This window comes from Salmo salar, chromosome 04, assembly GCF_965601325.2.
Source record: "Salmo salar chromosome 04, fSalSal1, whole genome shotgun sequence".
Lineage (NCBI taxonomy): Eukaryota > Metazoa > Chordata > Actinopteri > Salmoniformes > Salmonidae > Salmo > Salmo salar.
In genome coordinates, this window is record NC_138294.1 from 66,769,520 (window position 1) to 66,788,211 (window position 18,692).

An 18,692-nucleotide genomic window follows, 5' to 3' on the forward strand; every position below is an offset into this window, starting at 1 on the left:
CAACAACTTCCAACTTCCTTTGTTGGCTCTCTGTTCACCATAGACGCCTCAAACAACTTTCTAAAGACTGTTGACATCTAGTGGAAGGCTTAGGAAGTGCAAAATTAACCCTAAGTCACGGTGTGTTAGATAGGCAATGACTTGAAAAGACTACAAGAACCAGATGTCCCACTTCCTGGTTGGATTTTTCTCAGGTTTTTGCCTGCCATATGAGTTCTGTTATACTCACAGACATCATTCAAACAGTTTTAGAAACTTCAGAGTGTTTTCTATCCAGATCTACTAATAATATGCATATTCCCGTTTCTGGGCCCGAGTAGTAGGCCGTTTAATTTGAGTACGTTTTTCATCTGGCCGTGAAAATACTGCCCCCTACCCAGAGAGGTTAACATGCCTTTTTGCAAACTCCAGTCGTGCTGTCAGGTTGTCACGAGAATTTTCAATCCCAATGATAATAACTAACAATCAATAAGCTTTGACCAATTCCCAAGGTTTGTAAGACCCTAGGTTTAATAATAATTAGGCAAAGACTCAGCTTATGCAAAATGTTCGTACAGTTTATTCACGAGAGTGCTCTGAAGTCCATTATACAAAGACATCCATTTTATAATTCACTCCCTACTTACGCACATACCTCCACACAAACAGTAGATATCCTACGCACATACATACACACGAACAGTAGGTGAGTTGTATCCACTGTTTATCACTACCAAGCCGACAGTTCCATTCCCCCGAGATTAGAGGAACCTTGAAAGGACTCCCTGTCCTATCGTAAGTTTCTCAGAGTTCTAGCCAGGTCGGGTCATGCATAGTTCAATGGTTCTCGATCTCTTCTTAGTCACACTGAAGTTTACCATTCTAATTCATTATACATGTTACATAAACTAATAATCACTAATAGTTACGTTTCAGGGTGGAATTCTTTAATCATTACCTTTAAGCATATAGATTCCCTTATCACAGGTGCCTTTTTCTCAGGAGTGGCTACTGTCTGGCCATAGTCCCATTAATCCAAGATTGGTGAAGTGCTGTAGAGACATTTGTCCTTATGGCCGGTTCTCCCATCTCAGCCAAGGAACTCTGTAGTTCTGTCAGAGTGGTCATTGGGTTCTTGGTCACCTCCCTGACCAAGGTCCTTCTTGCCCGGTTGCTCAGTTTTGTCGGACGGCCAGCTCTAGGCAGAGTCTGGGCAGTTCCATATTTTTTCCATTTCCCAATGATGGAGACCACTGTGCTCTTCGAAACGTTCAACACTCTATAAATTGTGTTATACCCTTCCCCAGATAAATGCCTCATATCAATTCTATCTCAGAGCTCTACAGAAATGTCCTTGTATTTCATGGTATAGTTTCTGCTCTGACATGCACTGTCAACTGTCTTACCTTACATAGATAGGTGTGTTTCTTTCTAAATCCTGTCCCAACAATTGAATTGACCACAGGTGGACTCCAATCAAGAAGCAACATCTCAAGGATGATCAAAGGAAATTGTATGTACCTGATCTCGATTTGGAGTGTCATAGGAAAGGAGTGTGAATACTTACAGTATGAGTCAAAAGTTTGGACACGCCTACTCATTCAAAGGTTTTTCTTTATTTTTTACTATTTTCTACATTGTAGAATAATAGTGAAGACATCAATACTATTTTATTTATTTATTATACATTTATTTATTATACATATGGGATCATGAAGTTACCCAAAAAGTGTTAAACAAATCAAAATACATTTTATATTTGAGATTCTTCAAAGTAACCACCCTTTGCCTTGATGACAGCTTTGCACACTCTTGGCATTCTCTCAACCAGCTTCATGAGGTAGTCACCTGGAATCCATTTCAATGAACAGGTGTGCCTTGTTAAAAGTTCATTTGTGGAATTTCTTTCCTTCTTAATGCCTTTGAGCCAATCAGTTGTGTTGTGACAAGGTAGGGGTAGTATACAGAAGATAGATAGCCCTATTTGGTAAAATACCAAGTCCATATTATGGCAAGAACAGCTCAAATAAGCAAAGAGAAACGACAGTCCATCATTACTTTAACCTCTTACATCTAGACGTTCCGCTAGCGGAACACCTGCTCCAATATCCAATGATAGGCGTGGCGCGAATTACAAATTCCTCAAAAATACAAAAACTTCAATTTTTCAAACATATGACTATTTCACAGCATTTTAAAGACAAGACTCTCCTTTATCTAACCACACTGTCCGATTTCAAAAAGGCTTTACAGCGAAAGCAAAACATTAGATTATGTCAGCAGAGTACCCAGCAGAAATAATCAGACACCCATTTTTCAAGCTAACATATAATGTCACAAAAACCCAGAAGACAGCTAAATGCAGCACTAACCTTTGATGATCTTCATCAGATGACACACCTAGGACATTATGTTACACAATACATGCATGTTTTGTTCAATCAAGTTCATATTTATATCAAAAAACAGCTTTTTACATTAGCATGTGACGTTCAGAACTAGCATACCCCCCGCAAACTTCCGGGGAATTTACTAACAATTTACTAAATTACTCACGATAAACGTTCACAAAAAGCATAACAATTATTTTAAGAATTATAGATACAGAACTCCTCTATGCACTCGATATGTCCGATTTTAAAATAGCTTTTTGGTGAAAGCACATTTTGCAATATTCTAAGTACATAGCCCAGCCATCACGGGCTAGCTATTTAGACACCCGGCAAGTTTAGCCTTCACCAAAATCAGATTGACTATTACAAAAGTTTGATTACCTTTTGTTGTCTTCGTCAGAATGCACTCCCAGGACTGCTACTTCAATAACAAATGTTGGTTTGGTCCAAAATAATCCATCGTTATATCCGAATAGCGGCGTTTTGTTCGTGCGTTCCAGAAACTATCCGAAATGATAAATCAGGGTCGCACGCATGGCGCATTTCATGACAAAAAAATTCTAAATATTCCATTACCGTACTTCGAAGCATGTCAACCGCTGTTTAAAATCAATTTTTATGCAATTTATCTCGTAAAAAAACGATAATATTCCGACCGGGAATCTCCTTTTCGGCAAACAGAGGAAAAAACACAAAGACGGGGGCAGCCAGTGCACGCGCTTAAGCCCACAGTCCCTTGATCGGCCACTTGACAAAGGCGATAATGTGTTTCAGCCTGGGGCTGGAAAGACGACATTCAGGTTTTTCCCGGGCTCTGAGAGCCTATTGGAGCCGTGGGAAGTTTCACGTTACCGCAGAGATCCTTTGTAATGGAATGACATGTCAAAGAAAGACAATAAATGGTCAGACAGGCCACTTCCTGTAAAGGAATCTCTCAGGTTTTGACCTGCCATTTGAGTTCTGTTATACTCACAGACACCATTCAAACAGTTTTAGAAACTTTGGAGTGTTTTCTATCCAAAGCCAATAATTATATGCATATTCTAGTTACTGGGCAGGTGTAGTAACCAGATTAAATCGGGTACGTTTTTTATCCAGCCGTGAAAATACTGCCCCCTAGCCATAACAGGTTAAGACATGAAGGTTGAAAGTTTCTTCAAGTGCAGTCGCAAAAACCATCAATTGCTATGATGAAACTGGCTCTCATGAGGACCGCCACAAGAAAGGAAGACACAGAGTTACCTCTGCTGCAGATGAGTTCATTAGAGGTTTGGTATTTGGTATTTTGGTATTTATTAGGATCCACATGAGCTGTTGAAAAAGTAGCAGCTTCTGAGTTACCAACCTCAGAAATTGCAGCCCAAATAAATGCTTCACAGAGTTCAAATAATAGACACATCAACTGTTCAGAGGAGACTGCGTGAATTGTGCCTCCATGGTTGATTTGCTGCAAAGAAACCACTACTAAAGGACACCAATAATAAGAAGAGACTTGCTTGGGCCAAGAAACATGAGCAATGGACATTAGACCTGTGGAAATCTGTCATTTTGGTCTGATGAGTCCAAATTTTTGAGTTTTGGTTCAAAACGCCATTTCTTTGTGAGACGCAGAGTAGGTGAATGGATGATCTCCACATGTGTGCTTCCCACCGTGAAGCATGGAGGAGGAGGTGTGATGGTGTGGGGTCGCTCTGCTGTTGACACTGTTGTGATTTATTTAGAATTCAAGGCACACTTAAACAGCATGGCTACCACAGTATTCAGCTGGGATACGCCATCCCATCTGGTTTGCGCTTAGTGGGACTATAATTTGTTTTTCAACCGGTCAATCATCCAACATACCTCCAGGCTGTGTAAGGGCTATTTGACCAAGAAGGAGGGTGATGGAGTGTTGCATCAGATGACCTGGCCTCCACAATCACCTGACCTCAACCCAATTGAGATGGTTTTGGATGAGTTGGACTGCAGAGTGAAGGAAAAGCAGCCAACAAGTGCTCTGCATATGTGGGAACTCCTCAAGACTGTTGGAAAAGCATTCCAGGTGAAGCTGGTTGAGAGAATACCAAAAGTGTGCAAAGCTGTCATCAAGGCAAAGGGTGGATACTTTGAAAATTGAAAATATTAAATATATTTCTTTAACACATTTTTTGGTTATTACATGATACCATATGTGTTATTTTATAGTTTTGATGTCTTCCCTATTATTCTACAATGAAGAAAATAGTAAAAATAAAGAAAAATGCTTGAATGAGTAGGTGTGTCAAAAATGTTGACTTGTACTGTGTGTAAATGAGATATTTCTGTATTTAATTTTCAACACATTTGCAAAAATATCTAAAAACATGTTTTCACTTTGTCATTTTGGGTTATTGTGTGTAGAGGGTTTATCACGCTCAACAGTTTCCCGTGTGTATCAAGACTGGTCCACCACCCAAAGGACATCCAGCCAACTTGACACAACTGTGGGATGCTTTTTAGTCAACATGGGTTAGCATCCCTTTGAAACGCTTTTGATACATTGTAGAGACAATTCCCGACGAATTTAGGCTGTTCTGGGGGCAAAAGGGGGGGGGGGGGGGGGGGGGGGTTCAACTCAATATTAGGAAGGTGTTCTTAATGTTTTGTACACTCTGTGTATATATCGTTAAGCTACCTCTGGGTAAAACTGTTTGCACCACACCTGAAAAAGGCTGCATGTGGCAGCTTCAGTGTGTGTGTGTCTTTGTAGATGCAATGTGACATTTTTTGTTCTCAAAATATTTTGGGGGAATATAATACATAAAGTTTTGCACTCTATCACTAATATATTTTAATGCAAAAAAATGTGTTACTTTGAAGCCTAGTTTTTGCTTTCAGAACAATTATTTTTTATTGAAAATAAAAAAAAGTTGCTTTCAGAAACATTTATTTTGATTGGAAAGAAAAAAGTTTTGCTCTTGACAAAAATACACAAATGTACCTCCATAGCATATAACATTTTGCCTGTGAATAACCAGACCTTTATACAAACCTGCTTTGCAGAATTTTTGACACACAACCGAAAGTGCTGTCATATCCTGCCAGCACGCCCACAAGCGAGCCACTCAGGCGGAGAATGACGCCTGGAAGAGAGCGAGGAACGAGATGGGAGTAACAACATTTTGTTGCAAGTTGGGGAGGGGGGCTAATAGCTGAACATTAGACTATTCGACCTTTACTAAACAATTGTCTAATAGCCGAGCTAGGTGTGAAAAAAACCCTCCTATCACAGACCAGATTTGCCCTAACGACCAAGGGGGAGTTAAAGCACTGATTTTGCTTTTGGGTCCCAATGCACTACCATGTCTCTAACTGACAATGAATGGGCAATATAAACCAAATAATAAACTGATAATTGTGCACGACTTCAAATGAAACAAGCATGGAGGAGGTTTCGAACCCTCAACCTTCTTGCCCGAAGTCCAGCACGCTATCGACTGTGCACCAAAAGCATGCTCAAGCCGTGGAGTCGATAGAGGGCATCCTCGCGGTAGCTTGCTACTCAATGTAATAAAGTAATAACTTTTCAAATAAGTTACCTTGCACGCTATGTTGGCTGACAATTTGTTAGCTACGCTGTCCTTACAAACCACATCGCATATCATTACAGCAGTATGTACAGGTATGTTAGCTATCTACCTAACGTGAGTAGTTATACATAAAACTTGCCAGTATATTAACTATAGGCCATCTACATACTGAAAGTTTATTGACTTGATTATTCCCATCATTCTTAGATTAGCTAAATGGTATAGTTGTTGTGCGTTCTCAATGGACATTCGGGTGCTTTCGTAAATTCGCTCTGGCTATCTACTCCGATGTCAGAGTACACTCGTCTGAGTGTACCAGAGCACAGAATAATGAATTTACGAGCACTCAACACCCGTTGAATATGGCCGGTGTCAGTAAACGTCACGGCAAAAAATCGGCAGAAAATCGTAATTAAATTGTTTCCAGCAGCACAGTTACAGTCACCAACACTCTGGTTAACACGAAAACTGCCCTAACCAGCTCTGCTAGGGCGAGTAAAATGGTCAGAGTGGACACATTTGTGTCTGGAAGTTACGTTAGCTTGGGTGCTTGACTGCCGTGGTAAGGCCTGAACGCTCAAATCAACCCTACTCCTTGGCCCGAACGTCCAGTGTGCACTCCAAAGGCGACACGGTCTGAATTTACAAACAGATAATTCTCTGAATTTATGAGCGCAGGCACTCCAGATTGAATTTAAATAGGCAAGTCAGTTAAGAACAAATTCTTATTTACAAGGACAGCGTACTCTTTCCTCACTGTAGTCTCCCGCATGCCCTGCCCGCACGACACATGGATTATTTAGCTAGATAGCCCAGTACTGTACTGCCAACCGTCACGTTGTACAGCGCCATATTTTCCGTTCCATCCTAACTGAAACCCAGAGGGTTTTTAGTTTTTCTTGGAATAGAAACACCTAATATTAATCAAATTAATTAAGCAAGTACTAGTCAAAAGTTTGGACACACCAACTAATTCCAGGATTTTTCTTTATTTTTACTATTTTCTACATTGTAAGATAATAGTGAAGACATCACAACTATGAAATCAGTTAAGAACAAATTGTTATTTACAAGGACAGCCTACTCCTTCCTCCCCGTCGGGGAATTGAACCCCGGTCTCACACGTGCCCGAATTCTGTAGTACAGACAAGGCCCGCTCTCCATTATGTAAGGAATTAGGCACTTTCCCATGTTTACTACAGTATGTATTGTAGGCTATGTTTTCTTGTCAGACTGCACAGTAGCCTAATAAACAAATGCAGGTGGCTTATATCTTCAAAATGCTTTAAATGCTTTATTATCCAAATGTCAAAGCATATACTGTAAAGTACTGTATTTCTTCATCAAATTCTTTATGCTTTCGTTAATAAAATAATGATTAAAAATACTCTTTCAAAATGGAGATGTTAATTTAGTTATGGAGCCATAACGAATTGCTATGGGAATAAATATCACTGATTTACAGAAATATTGGAACAAAGTTGTCTAATGAAGGCAAACAATTTAGAATGCTCCAATCCTCTTATGCAGTAGCCTACACCCGACCGTCACGTTGTACAGTGCCATATTTTCCATTCCATACTAACAGAAACCCTGAGGGTTTAGTTTTTTTCTCTGAATTTAACCTCTTACATCTAGACGTCCGCTGCGGCGCCTCACCAATATCCAATGGTATAGCGTGGCGCGAATTACAAATACCAAAAAAATTCTAAAACTTCAATTTTTCAAACATATGACTATTTTACACAATTTTAAAGACAAGACTCTCCTTTATCTAACCACATTGTCCGATTTCAAAAAGGCTTTACAACGAAAGCAAAACATTAGATTATGTCAGGAGTGTGCCCAGCCAGAAATAATCACACACCCATTTTTCAAGCTAGCATATAATGTCACAAAAACCAAAACCACAGCTAAATGCAGCACTCACCTTTGATGATCTTCATCAGATGACAACCCTAGGACATTATGTTATACAATACATGCATGTTTTGTTCAATCAAGTTCATATTTATATCAAAAACCAGCTTTATACATTAGCATGTGACGTTCAGAACTAGCATACCCCCCGCAAAGTTCCGGGGAATTCGCTAACATTTTACTAAATTACTCACGATAAACGTTCACAAAAAGCATAACAATTATTTTAAGAATTATAGATACAGACCTCCTCTATGCACTCGATATGTCCGATTTTAAAATAGCTTTTTGGTGAAAGCACATTTTGCAATATTCTAAGTACATAGCCCAGGCATCACGGGCTTGCTATTTAGACACCCGGCAAGTTTAGCACTCACCATAATCATATTTACTATTATAAAAGTTTGATTACCTTTTGTTGTCTTCGTCAGAATGCACACCCAGGACTGCTACTTCAATAACAAATGTTGGTTTGGTCCAAAATAATCCATCGTTATATCCGAATAGCGGCGTTTTGTTCGTGCGTTCCAGACACTATCCGAAATAGTAAAGAAGTGTCGCGCGCATGGCGCAATTCGTGACAATAAAATTCTAAATATTCCATTACCGTACTTCGAAGCATGTCAACCGCTGTTTAAAATCAATTTTTACGCCATTTTTCTCGTAGAAAAGCGATAATATTCCGACAGGGAATCTCCTTTTCGGCAAACAGAGGAAAAAATCCCAAAGGCGGGGGCGGTCGGGTCACGCGCATAAGCCCAGTGTCCCTTGATCGGCCACTTGAGAAAGGCGATAATGTGTTTCAGCCTGGGGCTGGAATGACGACATTCTGTTTTTTCCCGGGCTCTGAGCGCCTATGGACGACGTGGGAAGTGTCACGTTAGAGCAGAGATCCTTAGTAAATGATAGAGATGGAAAAGAAGTTCAAGAAATGGTCAGACAGGCCACTTCCTGTAAAGGAATCTCTCAGGTTTTGACCTGCCATTTGAGTTCTGTTATACTCACAGACACCATTCAAACAGTTTTAGAAAATTTAGGGTGTTTTCTATCCATATGTAATAAGTATATGCATATTCTAGTTACTGGGTAGGAATGGTAACCAGATTAAATCGGGTATGTTTTTTATCCAGCCGTGTCAATACTGCCCCCTAGCCCTAACAGGTTAAAGGTTGAGACTGAGTCTGTGTCTCTCACATTGGTAGGCAGACCACTCCATAAAAATGGAGCTCTATAGGAGAAAGCCCTACCTCCAGCCGTTTGCTTAGAAATTCTTTAACAACTTTAAACTCAGGATTCTGTAAAAGCCTACCCCAATCAGGATATGTGTTTACTTTTAGCTTCCTGTGCCAACCGAAAGTGCCTTAAAATGGTGTCATAGGTGACGTTTCGAAGGGTTAAAAAGGTCAGATCTTTTCAAAACCTCATATGTGTGATTCGGCAACCCTCATGAACTGTAAATCATTCATCTCTCCAAACAGATGTCAAAGAAAAGCTCACACACACACACACACACACACACACACACACACACACACACACACACACACACACACACACACACACACACCACACACACACACACACACACACACACACACACACACACACACACACACACACACACACACTCACAGCAAGGATGGAGTGACACAGTGTGGTGCTTAAAGACACACAGAGCCTGCAATGGCATTACCATTATCTCTAGGCCGTGCCGAGTTCAACGAGATGCCCCTCTTGACCGTAGCTCGCTCGGTCTGAGCGCAGCAACCTTGAAAAAAAGTAGGCCCAAAATGAAGCCTGGCCCTAAATTTCAAGTGCTTTTGGGTGACAGCGAGAGAAAATCACTGCATTCAACCCTGTGTAGATCAGTCAATTCTTAACATAAAGACATTAAACTCTGGATTCTGTAAGAGCCTAGCCCAATCAGGATATGTGTTTACTTTTAGCTTCCTGTACCAACCGGAAGTGCCTTAAAATGGTGTCATAGATGATGTTCCGAAGGGTTAAAAAGGTCAGCGCTTTTCAAAACTTCATATGTGTGATTCGGCAACCCTCATGAACTGTAAATCAGTCATTTCTCCAAACAGATGTCAAAGAAAAGCTCTCTCTCACACACACACACAGCAAGGATGGAGTGGCACAGTGTGGTGCTTAACCTCTCTAGGGTAGGGGGCAGTATTTGCACAGCCGGATAAAAAACGTACCCGATTTAATCTGGTTATTACTACTGCCCAGAAACTAGAATATGCATATAATTATTGGCTTTGGATAGAAAACACCCTGAGTATAACAGAACTCATTTGGCAGATTCCTCATATAAGAAGATTCCTTACAGGAAGTGGCCTGTCTGACCATTTCTTGGGCTTCTACACTCTCTTTATTGAAAACTGAGGATCTCTGCTGTAACGTGACACTTCCTACGGCTCCCATAGGCTCTCAGGAGGCGGCAAACCGGTGAATGATGTCTTTGCAGGCCCTGGCTGAAAAACACTAGCGCATTTGGATAATGGTCGATCAGAGAACAATGAGACTGAGGCGCGTGCACGAGGCCACACCATGTTTTTATTTTTTCGTCTTTGAACTAAAACAGGGTTTCCCGGTTGGAATATTATCGCTTTTTTACGAGAAAAATCGCATAAAAATGTATTTTAAACAGAGGTTGACATGCTTCGAAGTACGGTAATGGAATATTTAGAATTTTTTTGTCACGAAACGCGTCGGGCGCGTCACCCTTCGGATAGTGTCTTGAACGCACGAACAAAACGCCGCTATTTGGATATAACTATGGATTATTTGGAACCAAACCAACATTTGTTGTTTAAGTAGAAGTCCTGGGAGTGCATTCTGACGAAGAATAGCAAAGGTAATCCAATTTTTCTTATAGTAAATCTGAGTTTGGTGAGTACCAAACTTGGTTAATCCAACCACAGTGTCCGATTTCAAAAAGGCTTTACAGCAAAAGCACACCAAACGATTATGTTAGGTCAGCAACTAGTCATAGAAAAACACAGCCATTTTTCCAGCCAAAGAGAGGAGTCTGTTTGATGGTTCGTCGGAGTCCACAGTGGGATTTCTTATAAGCGTCCCGGTTAGAGTCCCGCTCCTTGAAAGCAGCAGCTCTACCCTTTAGCTCAGTGCGGATGTTGCCTGTAATCAATCCATGGCTTCTGGTTGGGGTATATACGTATGGTCACTGTGGAGATGACGTCATCGATTCACTTATTGATGAAGCCAGTGACTGATGTGGTGTACTCCTCAATACCATCGGATGAATCCCGGAACATATTCCAGTCTTTGCTAGCAAAACAGTCCTGTAGCTTAGCATCTGCGTCATCTGACCACTTGCGTATTGACAAGTCACTGGTACATCCTGCCTTAGTTTTTTCTTGTAAGCAGGAATCAGGAGGATAGAGTTATGGTCAGATTTGCCAAATGGAGGGCGAGTGAGAGCTTTGTACTAGTCTCTCTGTGTGGAGTAAAGGTAGTCTAGAGGTTTTATCTTCTGGTTGCACATATAACATGCTGGTAGAAATTAGGTACAATGGATGTAAGTTTCCCTGCATTAAAGTCCCCGGCCACTAGGAGCGTCGCCTCTGGGTGAGCATTTTCTTGTTTACCTATGGCCTTATACAGCTTGTTGAGTGCGGTCTTAGTGCCAGCATCGGGTTGTGGTGGTAAATAGACAGTTATATAGATGAAAACTATCTTGGTAAATAGTGTGGTCTACAGCTTATCATGAGATACTCTACCTCAGGCGAGCAAAACCTTGACTTCCTTCATATTAGATTTCGCGGACCAGCTGTTATTGACAAATAGAAACAGACCGCCACCCCTTGTCTTACCGGAGGCAGCTGTTCTATCTTGGCGATGGACTGAAAACCTAGCCAGCTGTATGTTATCCATGTCATCATTCAGCCACGACTCGGTGAAACATAAGATATTATCATTTTTAATGTCCCGTTGGTAGGATAGTCTTGATCAGAGCTCATCCATTTTATTATCAAATGACTGCACTTTGGCTAATAGGACTGATGGTAGAGGCGGGTTACCCACTCGCCGCCGGATTCTTACAAGGCACACGACCTACGACCCCTATATCTCCATCTCTTCTTCATGCAAATGATGGGCATTTGGGCCTTGTCCGGTGTCTGAAGTAAATCCTTTGCGTCCGACTCCTTAAATAAAAAATCTTCATCCAGTACGAGGTGAGTAATCGCTGTTCTGACATCCAGAAGCTCTTTTCGGTCATAAGAGACGGTGGCAGAAACATTATGTACAAAATAAGTTACAAATAACGTGAAAAAATACACACAATAGCGCAATTGGTTTGGAGCTCGTAAAACAGCAGCCATCTCCTCTGGCGCCATTGTAAAAATATGTGTATTAAAGTAGTCAAAAGCAAAGTATTTGGTCCCATATTCATAGCATGCAATGACTACATCAAGCGTGTGACCCTACAAATGTGTAGTATGCATTTGTTGTTTGTTTTGGTTGTGTTTCAGATTATTTTGTGCTAAATAGAAATGAATGATAAATAATGTATTGTGTCATTTTGGAGTCACTTTTATTGTAAATAAGCATAGAATATGTTTCTAAACACTTCTACGTTCATGTGGATGTTACCATGATTACGTAGAGTCCTGACTCAATCGTGAATAACGATGAATGAGAAAGTTACAGAGGCGTGCTATGAATATGGGACCAAATACTAAACTTTAATACATATATAAATGAATTTCTCCCAATACTTTTGGTCCCCTTAAATGGGGGGACTATGTACAAAAAGTGCCGTAATTATTTTACCTGATATGGATGAAAATACCCAAAATTTAAAGCTGACAGTCTGCACTTCAACCCCATAGTCATTGTATCATTTCAAATCTGAAGTTCTGGAGTACAGAGCCAAAACAACACAAAATGTGTCACTGTTCAAATACTTTTGGAGCTCACTCTATATTAATAACTTCAATGATTAATGCATGAATGGTTAAAGAGACACTGACGCAAAGGTATTTGCTGTGATTACAGGGACAGTCTGTTTCATAGGTTGACTAAGGTTCTAGTTTTTAATTTCTAATCATGGTACTGCCTATTTTTTTTAATTAGAGTTCAACCTAGTCTGTGGCCAAGCATCTATGGGACCCAGGGTTGGAGAGAATATCCATGAAATATTAATAAACCAGAGATATGAGGACGGGATCGGAAAGCAATGAATATAGGAACACAACTCCACCATTTCAGGTTTTTGTGCAGTACCATTACCTTTTCCACTGTCATCTAGAATCTCAGAGTTGTCAGATATGTCAACTACATGGTCTCAAGTACCTTGTATCCCAGCATCCTGTATTGTGTGTTGCAGAGGAGCGGCACACAAGAGGTAGAAGGTCAGAGGCGGGTTATTGGGTGACATTGTTGTAGCTGGTGGTCTCTTCTTCAGCTGTTGAATCAATGACAAACCCTATCTGATCGATGGATAGAACACGCATCTTGTGATATTTTATCATTCAGCGTCATTCACCTTCATCTGTTTGGTATTTGGTATTTTATTAGGATCCCCATTAGCTGTTGCAAAAGCAGCAGCTACTCTTCCTGGGGTCCACATGAAACATTACATAATACAGAACATTAATAGACAAAAACAGCTCAAGGACAGAACTACATACATCTGTTCATTGTTTATTTCTCTTTTATTTCACCTATGAATCCTATTGAGATTGAATTGCTCTTTATAAAGGAGATGTGGGTCATGAGGTAGCCCCGACAAGCATTAGCCTATGCTACAGTTCAACCATCCAACCATTCATACTAAAAAGCTCTCTCCTCTCTTCAGTGTAAATGAGACATCATGCTGTGGGTCTCTGGCTCTCTGGCGGCGGCCCGTTCTGTATGTGACTCCCAGGCCTTGTAAATCAGCAAAAGGTCAAACACATTTCACTTCATCACCAACTAAATATGAACATTGGCCTCTTCATGGCCATACTTGTTGTGGGAACATAAATGTAGCCCAGACACAGGGGTCCCCATGATTTAGAATGCAGAGAACATAATGTCTTCCATTATGGACACAGGCAAGCAGGACTTATGGGCCATTAACCCTCCTATATGCTCTGCCTGTAGGGTCGTTCCATATGATTTCAATACATTTCTGACTGCACCCAATGTTATTTCAACAACACCTTCCATATATGTTTTCCCATGGTAGAAGTGGTCATAAAGTGACTTTTTGGACCTGAGGGTCAAAACATTCAGGAGATAGAGGTGTTCAAAGTTGACCCGTTTTGCATACCACACCCTACCACTGAAAAGGCTTCGTGAGGTTTATAATTCTTTGAGAAAGTTCTCACTTGTATGGAGTGAGAAAACTAGTGTCACAGGATCCAACGAAAGTGGCGCCCCTCCTCGGTCGGGCGGCGCTCGGCGGTCGTCGTCGTCGGCCTATTAGCTGCCACCGATCGTTGTTTCTGTGTCTTTTGGTTTTGTCTGTCTGTTCCGCACCTGTTTTGTGTCTGTCATTAGTGGGGCCTTATTTAGCGTGTGTTTTCAGTTGGGGTGTTGTGCGGGATTGTTTATTGTCCACTCAGGACGGTGGGCCGTGATTGTTAAATTTTTACTGACAGGTTTAGTCAGAAGATTTACCGGGCTGCGCCCCTTGCTTTTGTGCCGTGGGAATATATTTATTTTGCTGTTTGTATTTTGGATGTGCTGGCTGACGTCTTATTTTTCTCTCCGGACCGTTTTGCCCTGTGTTTTGGGTTGGTCATTATTATTACGCGCCCTTCTGTTTTGGCGTGACCGTTTTGTGCCGGAGAAAATAAAGACGATATACTTTACCTCTGCTCTCTGCGCCTGACTCCAACCACCACTCCTAGAATCCTTGACAACTAGTCTTATAAACTATAAACAGTTTCCTTTACCAAACATTACTGACAACAACAGCTTCTTCCCTAACTGACACACCCACTTCCTAATTCACTCAAACCAGGAAGTGACTATGGATTTAGCTAGGGAGTGACCGGGGCTGAGCCCACAGCCTATACACATCTCAAGGGACGATGGAACCTTGTGGGGTACATATGTGTGGGGAATAATGAACATAAAGCCTATATGAATGATCTTATCCCTGTATTCAAGCCCATTTGTGTGATAAAATAGCAGAGATTCAGTGTGTTAAACATTGCCGTCTGGTCTTCTCTACTGACTATAGATATAAGTGTAGGCGCTACAATAAAATAAGACACAATTGCAATCATGTGAATCAGGGTCAGTCAGTGCATTGCTGGATGTAAAAGAAATGTGTGTCACATTAGAGAACAGTCAGTGTAGGTCATTTCATTGGCCCATAAACGCTTTCAGTTAGAGGGCTGTAAAAGACCATCGTGAACGATCATCGGTGTCGAAACATGATGAGTGTTGTTCCACAAGGCTACATCCACTGGATCCCCTTATCTTTGGTGGTTGAAATCATTTTGTTATGTAAAGGAGATTACTCAGTAAAGTTCTATCGATTTAGAGTGATGGCGAACAAGAGACAGCCATTTGAAATCGAAGACATGGCTGTGTGGCAACAGACACTGGCCAATCAAGATAAGGGCAGGAAAGAGCACACACACATTCTCTCACTATAAAATGGAGGGGAGAAGAAGCACTGTAAGTGGGTTGTAATTCAATTAGGTCCAACCAATTAAAGCATTTCTCCGACAGCAACAAAAGTCAATCTGTCCATGAAAACATAAAAGGACATACTCCTTGTTGTGTATTGTACTCATCTCCACAAAGAACTGTTGCTCAGCATTCATCTCCATTTTGCCCTTGCTGGAGCTCTGATTCAGATGAGAAATCTGGGGGATTTGAGGAGGGCTTAGTGAAGCTGGACTAATTGAATTGTCTGTGTGGCTGCCGGCGACCAGTGACACAGGAATTAGTCATGGACACAGAAGCCTCCTCTGCCCCTTTCTATGAACCAGGACCACAGCTTTGTTTGCCAAGGGATAACTGCATTTTTTCCCTAGTCTTTCATTAGATCCATGAAAAGCTCATCTAAAAGCATTATTGAGACACGTTGGATTAATTGACATTGTTTTAGCTACTGCAGATACAGGTAATGGCCAAAATAATGGAAACACTTAAGTAAATGAGAGATACAAAGTGTGTTGAAAGCAGGTGCTTTCACAAAGGGGTGGTTCCTGAGTTAATTAAGCAATTAACATCCTATCATGCTTAGGGTCATGTATAAAAATGCTGGGCAGCCCCCATCCACAGGGCACGAGTGGTCACTAAATGGTTTGATGAGCATTCAAATTATGTAAACCATATGCCATGGCCGTCTCAGTCACTAGATCTCAACCCAATTGAACACATGGGATATTCAGGAGCAATGCCTGAGTCAGCGTTTTCCACCACCATCAACAAAACACCAAATTATGGAATTTCTAGTAGAAGAATGGTGTCGCTTCCCTCCAATAGTTCCAGACACTTGTAGAATCTACGTCAAGGGGCATTGAAGCTGTTCTGTAAGCAACAAGAACATTTCCCAGGAAATAGACATATCTTATATTGGCAGAAAGCTTAGATTCCTGTTAATCTAACTGCACTGTCCAATTTACAGTAGCTATTGCAGTGAAAGAATACCATGCTATGGTTTGAGGAGAGTGCACAGTTATGAACTTGAAAAGTTATTAACAAACCAATTAGGCACAGTCTTGATACAACATTTTGAACAGAAATACAATGGTTCATTGGATCAGTCTAAAACTTTGCACATACACTGCTACCATCTAGTAGCCAAAATCTAAATTGTGTCTGGGCTGGAATAATACATTATGGCCTTTCTCTTGCATTTCAAAGATGATGGTACAAAACAAATACAGAAACAAAACATGTTTTTTCTTTATATTATCTTTTACCAGATCTAATGTGTTATATTCTCCTACATTCATTTCACATTTCCACAAACTTCAAAGTGTTTCCTTTCAAATGGTATCAAGAATATGCATATCCTTGCTTCAGGTCCTGACCTACAGGCAGTTAGATTTGGGTATGTAATTTTAGGCGAAAATTGAAAAAAAGGGTCAGATCCTTTTAAGACACTTTATGTTGGTTTTTACTTTATTTTGTCAGTTACCTGTATCTTGTATTTACACTTCTATTATTGTCCCTTCTGTGGATGTTGCAGCTACCTCTTAATATGCCTGTCTCGGGGAGTGTGCTTTATCCAGTGGGAGCAGGGATGTAAAGGGCAGATTTGGAATCTTGGTGTGCCATTACCCAGGGGACTGGAGAACAAACAGGTGTAAACACAATACCAGACAAGCTCTCAAAGAGCAAGGCTCCCTACCTCTCTCTTTCACGGAGTGAAGCATCACAAGTTCAGCACTTCAGAACGCACACATCCCTCATTCTGTCCCCCCTGGCCTTTTATCAAGTGCTAGTTGTACATGTCTCTACTGTTAGTGTTAGTTGAATGCTGAATTAAGTCTAGACATAAAATGCTATATTCAATATAAATGCATGCCAAGCCTTTTCTGACATAAGCAGTTTGACACACATGGAGATTTTAAAACCCAGGAGCAGTAAAGGTGAATTGTCCTGCTGAAGAAAACAGCATAGACCAGCATAGGCTGGTCCAGCATACAGTGCATTCAGAAAGTATTAAGATGCCTTGACTTTTTACACATTTTGTTAAGTTACAGCCTTATTCTAAAATGTATTAAATAGTTTTTTTCCCTCATCAATCTACACACAATAACCCATAATGACAAAGCAGAAAGATAAAAAGCAGAAATATGACATTTACATAAGTATTCAGGCCCTTTAGTCAGTACTTTGTTGAAGCACCTTTGGCAGCCATTACAGCCTTGAGTGTTCTTGGGTATGACGCTTCAAGCTTGGCACACCTGTATTTGGGGGGGTTTTCCCATTCTTCTCTGCAGATCCTCTCAAGCTCTGTCAGGTTGGATGGGGAGTGTTGCTGCACAGCTATTTGCAGGTCTCTCCAGAGATGTTCGATCGGATCGGGATGTTCGATCACTCAAGGACATTCAGAGACTTGTCCCAAAGCCACTCCTGTGTTGTCTTGGCTGTATGCTTAGAGTCATTGTCCTGTTGGTAAGTGAACCTTCGCTCCAGTCTGAGGTCTTGAGCGCTATGGAGCAGGTTTTCATCAAGGATCTCTCTGTACTTTGCTTCATTCATCTTTCCTTCGATCCTGACTAGTCTCCCAGTCCCTGCTGCTGAAAAACATTGCACAGCATGATGCTGCCACCACCATGCTTCACCGAGTGATGGTGCCAGGTTTCCTCAAGTCGTGACACTTGGCCTTCAGGAATCTTGTTTCTCATGATCGGAGAGTCCTTTAGGGGCTTTTTGGCAAACTACAAGCAAGCTGTCATGTGCTTTTTACTGAGGAGTGGCATCCGTCTGGCCACTCTACCATAAAGGCCTAATTGGTGGAGTGCTGCAGAGATGGTTGTCCTTCTGGAAGGTTCTCCCATCTCCACAGAAGAACTCTGGAGCTCTGCAAGAGTAACCATCGGATTCTTGGTTACCTCCCACCTCCCCTGGTCTTGTTGGTTCCAAACTTTTTTCCATTTAAGAATGATGGAAGCCACTGTGTTCTTGGGGACCTTCAGTGCTGCAGAAATGTTTTGGTACCCTTCCCCAGATCTGTGCCTCGACACAATCCTGTCTCGGAGCTCTACGGACAATTCCTTCGACCTCATGGCTTGGTTTTTGCTCTGACATGCACTGTCAACTTTGGGACCTTATATAGATAGGTGTGTGCCTTTCCAAATCATGTCCAATCAATTGAATTTACCACAGGTGGACTCCAATCAAGTTGTAGAAACATCTCAAG